Consider the following 8505-nt stretch of genomic DNA (forward strand, 5'->3'; position numbering starts at 1 on the left):
TGTATAACTACCTGATCGACAACTTCAGCTACCCCAAATCCAAAGCCCTGACAGTTTGCACTCGCATGCCGTGGATCAAAACCCTTGAAAAGCCCGAATCCGTCGTACATTTCTTTAAATCAATAGGATTCTCCTATGCCCATATTCAATCCTTAATGCGCGATGTGCCTCAGCTCCTTTCTGCCGATATTGAGAAGACGCGGAAACCCAAAATCAAGTTGTTCCAGGACCTCGGCCTATCCGGGCCCGATATGGGTAATTTCGTTTCCAAGAAAGCATTTTTGTTAACCCGTAGTTTGGACAACGTAATTAGGCCCTGCATTGCTGTTCTTAAGGATATACTTAGAAACGATATGGACAATCATCATCTGTTTTTTGGTCATGCGAAGGTGTCTTTGGATCGTCATGAGAAGCCCCAAGGTGTGGTTGCTTCCCAATGTTGAATATTTGAAGAGCTGTGGGATTGTTGGGACTCAACTCGCAACTCTTTTGAGGAGGCAGCCTAAACTCTGCAGCAACCCTAAATGAATGTTATATGGATAAGGAAAGAGGGAGGTTGGGTGGCAAATGGAAGAAGGAAGGAAAGCAGAAGAGAAGGGCAGAAGAGATAGCTGATAATTAAGAGAAAGGAAAGTCAGGGACTAAAACAACATCGCATGAAGGGAGGCAGTTGAGCCGTTGAATAAAAAGGGATCCCACGACGTCGTTTAGACGCAACCGTTGAAGCCGTTGCCTTAGCTATCCGACGACGTCGTTTTAGACGCTTTGGCCAGGAGCATCATTCTGTTAGGATCCGATAATGTAGGAGTTGTTGTTTTCTTGTTGATTTCCTTTAAAACAGTAGAGTGTGAGTAGTTGGGGATTATGCTGAATAAAATACTAAATTCTTCTCTCTCTCTTCTTCTTCTTTCTCCCCTCAAACCCTAAATTCCCCTTCAAACTTTGTGGAACACTGTAGACTCTTTGTCATGCCTTCACCCAAGCTTAAAGACCTGGTTTCTAAGGTTTATATATGGGGTTTTTGACTGATTCAAGAATGTTGGCTCACGGGCTTCATTCTTTTAGTTGTGTTAGTGGTGGGACTTTTAGGAAGAAATTGGGAATTTTTAGGAGTTAGGAGTTATGGCTTCTCGGAGAAGGAGTGTATGGGAATGATTAGGAGGTCCCCCACACTGCTCAGGACTTCAGAGGAGAAGTTAAAACTTGGGATTGAGTTCTTCTTGAACACAATCAAAGCAGAGAAATCTGTGTTGTTATGTCGGTCTTCGCTGTTGATGTTCAGCATGGAGGAGCGGGTGCTTCCGAGGTATCAAGTTTTGAATCTTGTAAACTCCAAAATGCTTTTGAAGAAGGAGCCGAGTTTTGTCCAGGCTTTGTTTTTATCAGAGGCAGACTTTTTGGAAAAAAATATATAGCAAGGTTCCCTGAGGAATTATTGATGGCTTACAAGGGCCATCTTCCAGTTTCAGATGGGTAATATAGATTTTTGCTCACAGGAATTTCTCACCTGTTCAAATTTGGGCATGTTTAACTTCAAAGTTGTGTTATAAATTTGTAAGGACCACTTTTAGCATCAACTCTTATAGTCGGCTGGAATTTTAGGTGTGATGTACATCCTCCAGTACTCATTTAGTGCATTTAATTGGCTTGGCTTCACTTTATGGGGAAGAAACAATCAGGATTTTAGAGATATATGACTTTGTAGAGCATTTCACCTGGTAACTATCATCTTCTTAAGTATTAGAGCTCGATTTATTCGAGTTTTCAAAAATGTGTGCTTGATACTGAGAGAGTGAGAGGTTTACAAACCTCTAAAGTATCAAGAAATTATCAAGACTAGAAGAAATAACAATGTACTGGGAGTTTGAATGACTTGATTCACTCAATTGAGACAGCTTTGAACAGGTTTTGGTGGAAGGGTATTAATTGGAAGAGATGGCAGGATTTGTGTAAACCTAAATCAGCAGGTGGGTTGGGGTTTCGTCGAATCAGAGAATTTAACCTTGCCCTTCTTGGAAAACAAGCTTGGAGGTTAATTAATTTTCCACATTCCCTTGTTACCAGGACTTTAAAAGCAAAGTATTTTAAAAATTCATCCTTTCTTGAGGCAAAAATTGGTGGCAGTCCATCCATTGTTTGGCACAGCATTTTGGAGTCTCAAACCATCTTGAAAGCCAACTGCATTTGGAGAGTGGAAAATGGGCATTCTATTAACATATGGAAGGATCCTTGGCTACCTCAAAGTGCTTCTCATTATGTAAAAACCACTAAGCCACAATATTTACAATCTGCAAAAATTTCTTCTTTGATAGATGGGCAACAGAAGAAATGGGATGAGGAAATCTAAGAGGACATTTTCGTGGTAGAAGACAGAAATTTGATCTTGAGTATTCCAATCCCCTGGGATGAGCAAATGCTCCAATCTGCCACATAACATGGAAGCTTCATAACAATGCAATGCATATTATCTTTGCAGTCATATTTAAAGTACAAGCTTAGGCACTAGCATTCTAGCAACAGCATGGTATATCTCAGAAAAATCAGACTTTTTTTTTGGGTACATTGTGAAAGGATGAATGGTAGCAGTGAGTTTGCAATTAATCCTCTCTTTAAATGTGCAGCCGATAGTGAGGAACAGCCATCAGATGCTTTTCCCGGTTCGCTACAATACCAAATTCCTCAGTCATGTCCAACTCGTTAGCTAGCATGCCTTTCGGAAGTTCCCAATCGAAGCAATGCACCAACTGGGCTACCACTAGCCGAACCACTGTGATTCCTAGTTGTATTCCAGGGCAACTTCTTCTACCAGAACCAAAAGGAATGAGTTCAAAATCGTGCCCCCTATAGTCTATGTTGCTTCCTTCAAATCTCTCTGGAATGAACACTTCAGGGTCAATCCACACATTTGGGTCATGCCCGATTTCCCAAACATTTATAACTATTTGTGCCTTTTTTGGTATGTGAAAGCCTTCAACCAAACAATCCTCCCTTGCCTCGTGAGGGAGAAGTAACGGTACCACAGGATGAAGTCTAAGAGATTCTTTTATGACAAGTTCTAAGTATTTTAAGCCTTCCAAATCAGACTCCTCCACCATCCGGTTTAAGCCTACTTTACTCTCTAATTCTTGTTGCACTTTCTTCATTATTTATGGTTGTTTCAAAAGTTCTGACATTGTCCACTCTATCACTGTTGAGGAAGTGTCCATTGATGCCCCAAGTAAATCCTACACAAATGCAATAATTTTATGACTACACATGGGATGCAAGTATCATTCAGTTTTCTCCCTTTTATTTTATCAACTAGTACTGTAGTACTATGACAATTCAATATATACACTCAATTACTCAAGTATGATCTATGAATATCTTGAAATACAATTACTATATGTACTCTGAATAACATAACTAAATTTACCACAAATAATAAACCTAAGATAACCACAAAGGAGTAACTTCAGCCAAGATGGTTAAGGATATAAACTTATAGCCACAAGATCATGAGTTCAAATTCCAGCCCTCTTAGTTTGAGACTTTGAGCTGGTTAGTTATGGATAATTTAGGCCGGTTTACTGGTCCTTTGCTAGCTTAGGTCATAAGGCGGGATTTACACACTCTCCGGTAGTGACTATAGGTTTCCCGACCTGAAAATCATAAGGGTTTAGACAACTAATACCTAAAGAGTAAAAATGGCACAATTACCAGCATAATAGATTTAACATGTTGACGGTTGAATTGAAAATCGATTTCTCCGGACTTCATAATGGACAACATAGCATCAACAAAATCCTTTGCTTGACCTCTGGATGAGAACTGATTGTATTATATTTTCTGAACTTGATTACAATGAGATCAGATGATGTGAATATATACAATAGAGAGTCACGGTGTGACAAGGATAAGAAGTAGAGAGTCACAGTGTGTACTCCCCCTCAAGCATAAGAAGTTCTAAACAGACTCAAATACATAGAGTCCTAATACTCCCCCTCAAGCACAGTGTATACTAGTAACCTGTAGCTTGCCCCTTAGGAAAGAAAATCTAGGTCCAGGCAGAGCTTTGGTGAAGATATCATCAAGTTGATCCTTTGTGGAGATGAAGTTGACTTGAATATCGCCCGAAGCTACTCGATCACGAACAAAATGATAATCAATCTCCACATGCTTGGTGCGCGCATGAAAGATTGGGTTGGCACTCATATATGTAGCTCCTAGATTATCACACCATAATTTTGGAATGGAAATACCTGGAATCTGTATCTCACGCAGTAATGACATAATCCATAGAACTTCAGCACAAACATCTGCAAGAGCTTTGTATTCAGCCTCAGTGGATGACCTAGCAACAGTTCTCTGTTTCTTGCAAACCTAGGATATAAGATTACTCCCCAAGAAAACAGCAAAACCACTCTTGGATTTTCGATCCTCAGGACAACCAGCCCAATCAGAATCAGAGAAGGCATGAATGTCTCTAGATGAGCATCGTCGTATGCGCAAACCATGATCAACTGTTCCCTTAACATACCTGAGTACCCGTTTGAGCTGCTCCCAGTGTGACATGGTGGGAGCATGCATATGTTGGCATAATTGATTAACTGCAAAGGATAGGTCAGGTCGTGTGACGGTGAGATATTACAGTGCTCCAGCTAGACTCCTGTACTGTGTGGGATCATCATATAGATCTGAATTGAAGGGGACAGTTTTCGAGATAGAGATAGGTGTAGAAAGGGGTTTGCATTCAGACATTCCAGCCCGTTTTAAAATATCATTCATATACCGTTGTTGAGATAAAATAATCCAATTGTCACTCTTAACTGTTTCAATGCCCAGAAAGAAATTTTGTTCACCAAGATCTCTGATTTTGAATGTATTGGACAGTTTGGACAAGGGCTGAGACATAATACCCTGATCACTTCCCATTACAAGAATGTCATCCACGTACACCAATAGATAAACCAAAGCAGAGTCTTTAGAGTAATAGAACAGAGAGACATCTGTTTTGGATGCTTGAAAGCCAAATGATAGTAAGAACGTATGTAGTCGATTAAACCAGGCTCTGGGAGCTTGTTTTAACCCATACAGAGATCTTTTTAACAAACAAACATGATTCGGAAAGTTAGCATCAATATAACCAGGGGGTTGCTTCATATAAACTGTTTCAACCAGATTACCATTCAGAAAAGCATTATGAACATCTAGCTGTTTGATAGACCACCCAGATGATAAAGCTAGAGATAGAAGAAGTCTTACAGTCGTAGGCTTTACCACTGGACTAAATGTGTTAAAGAAGTCTTGGCCTGGAACCTGATTAAAACCTTTCGCAACCAATCTAACTTTATGCCTTTCAATAGCACCATCAGCCTTTCTCTTCGTACGAAACACCCATTTATAGCCAATAATATTCATACCTGCAGTGGGTGGAACTAGAGACCATGTGTGGTTATGCAGGAGAGCATTGAATTCTTTGTCTATGGCTTCACGTCACTCAGGATATTTGACAGCTTGAGAGTGACATGTGGGTTCCGTGGGATGCACCTGAGCTGCTAGAGCAAAAAGAGGAGCATCTGCGTTGCTGCGAGTGGCCATAGACTGAGTACGGACATTGGGCCTGGTGGACCGCCCACGTGGACGGCCTCGCTGGCGAGCAACGGGTTCCACCGGATCACCCGACGAGGCAGCCTGTCCGGGATCCACGGCAGGTTCGAATGAAGCTGGTAGCGGCGGTTCTGGCGGCTCATCATTGGACACGGCAAGAATAGGTGTGCTATGACTGAGAACAGGTTCCGCCGAAGGTCCAGAAAACGGAGTAGATAGATCCTGCAAAGAAGTTTTAGTAGCAAAGGGGAAAACTTCTTCATCAAATCTGGCATGCCTGCATGTGCAAATCTTATTAGTATGTAAGTCCATGCATCTGTACCCCCTAAAGGACTCAGGATAACCTAGGAAGACACATGGAGAAGACCTATATGACATTTTATGACGATTATATGGTCGAAGATGAGGGTAGCATACACACCCAAAGACACGAAGAAAAAGATAGGAAGGAGGGGATTTATGTAACAGGAGATGAGGACTGGAGTTATTTAATACAGAAGATGGCATTCTGTTAATTAAATAGGCAGCAGTCTCAAAGGCAAAATCCCAAAATTTCAAAGGAACAGAGGCATGAGCTAGAAAAGCCAGACCAGTTTCAATAATGTGACGATGTTTTCGAGATAGACGGCCATTCTGTTCATGTGTATAGGCACAAGATTGTCTATGTTGAATTCCTAATTGAACAAACGAAGAATGCAACTTTTTGTACTCGGCACCTAAATAAGACTGAACAGTCTTTATTTTGCAATTAAAGGACCGTTCAACAAGAGTACGAAATTTATCAAAGATGACATAAAGATCAGACTTTAATTTCATAGGGAAGAACCATGTATAACGAGAATAGTCATCCACAAAGATCAAAAAATAATGGAAGCCAGAAGTAGATAAAGTGGGCGCAGGACCCCAAATGTCTGTGTAAATAAGATCTAGGACTTGAGAACTAGAGGAAGCAACACGAGGGAGGGGAAAACAGGCAGATTTGCCTAATTGACACGCATTGCATAAAGAATTATGACAACGAATATATCACGAGACCCACTAACCAAACAAGAGCGAAGTATATGGCTAAGAACACGGTTATGAGGATGACCCAAACGATTGTGCCAAGTGGAAGCCGAGGTACGAGCGGAAATAAACGCTGACGGAGACGAACTAGGTAATGAAAGTGTGTATAGTCCCCCCGAACTATTGCCCCGAAGAAGTATTTCCTTGGTATTGATATCTTTCACAACAAAAAAGGAGGGGTGAAACTCAAAAAAAGACTTTATTATCGGATGCAAACTTCTGAACAGATAATAAAGAATTAGACAAACGTGGAACGTGAAGTATATCAGACAATGTAAATGATCTAGAAGGGGTATTAAAAGAGGCATGGCCAACATGACTAATAGATAAACCCATACCGTCACCGACACGTAAAGTGTCATTACCAATGTACTTCTCCGATGTAGAAAGGGCAGCGATGTTTGGAGTTGCATGATTTGTGGCTCCAGTATCCGGAACCCAAGTATGAGAATTTGGCGAGGTTTTAGCAACTAAACCATTCTGAAACACCAAATTAGCCTGAGAACCCAGAGCCCCTGAATATCGCCGAAAACATTTGACTCCCGTGTGACCGAAACTTTTGCAAATTTGACACGGATCATTATAGAGCCAAAAACAATTGGCTCCTGTGTGACCAAAACGTTTACAAATTTGACATGGATCATCATAGTGCCAAAAACAATTGACTCCCGTGTGACCAAAATGTTTACAAATTTGACATGGATCATCATAGCGCCAAAAACAATTGACTCCTGTGTGGCCGAAACCTTTATAGATTTGACACGGATCATCGAAGCCACGTTTCTGACCTCCACGGTAATTAAGGTTGCCACTGCAGCGCTGCATCTTCTTGATTTTATGAATCACAAAACCCTAGCTAACTGATACCAGATGAGAACTGATTGTATTATATTTTATGAACTTGATTACAATGAGATCAGATGATGTGAATATATACAATAGAGAGTCACAGTGTGACAAGGATAAGAAGTAGAGAGTCACAGTGTGACAAGGATAAGAAGTTCTAAACAGACTCAAATACATAGAATCCTAATACTCTGTTTCCCTCCTGTTCATGCTCATCAATGATCCTCTCCAAGAACTGATCAAAAACCTTCCCAAGGGCTTTCATACGCTTGGTCAATCCTTGAAGATCAAGCTTCCCCAGATAAGGAAAATAATCCCCAAGATTAGGAATAGCTAATACCTGCATGCCTTCTCGGAACACACCCTTCAGCCCCCTCTCATCAATCTCCTCATCCACGTACTTCTTCCCAAAGATCATCCTGCAACTCATGTCTGCGCTCAAGGAAGCAACCTTAGCGCTCAAATCAACAGCCACTGCCTTCTTGATTGATTCGATTAGCAGACACAGCTTTTCCCTTCGCATATCTCGAAACGAATTCATCTTGAGATTGCTTAGCAGTTGTAAGGTGCAGAGTTTTCGCACGTTGCGCCAGTAGGGGCCGTACTAGCTAAAGCTCAAGTTCTTCTGCTCATACAAGATGTACTTGGATGCTTCACGAGGTGGTCTGCTAGCAAAAACGAGGTCGTGAGTTTTAAGGAAGAGTTGTGCTGCTTTTGGTGATGAGACAATGATGGTGTCCACAAAACCCAGCCGCAAGTACATGATGGGACCATGCTGTTTGGCTAGGTTTTGCAGATCTCTATGGGGATTTTTCCCTAGCAAGTGGAAGTGTCCCAAATCAGGAAGGCATTTTGGTCCTGGTGCCAATTTCTTGCTCTTAATCTTCTTCTGTATTAGTCCATGAAGAAGGAGATAAACAGCTGCAAGAACTGCTAGTGTTGTCCATACCCATACCATCTTCATCATATCCGCCGCCTAAGGTCTTTTCTTTAATGGTTGTTGTA

The 8505-nt window shown here is 41.2% G+C and overlaps 1 pseudogene; it reads right to left on the reverse strand.

Moving 5' to 3' along the window:
• Positions 1-2445: 2445 nt before the first annotated feature.
• LOC109168162 lies at positions 2446-8505 on the reverse strand (annotated as a pseudogene).

The sequence above is a fragment of the Ipomoea nil genome, unplaced genomic scaffold (assembly GCF_001879475.1).
Source record: "Ipomoea nil cultivar Tokyo-kokei standard unplaced genomic scaffold, Asagao_1.1 scaffold3192, whole genome shotgun sequence".
NCBI lineage: Eukaryota > Viridiplantae > Streptophyta > Magnoliopsida > Solanales > Convolvulaceae > Ipomoea > Ipomoea nil.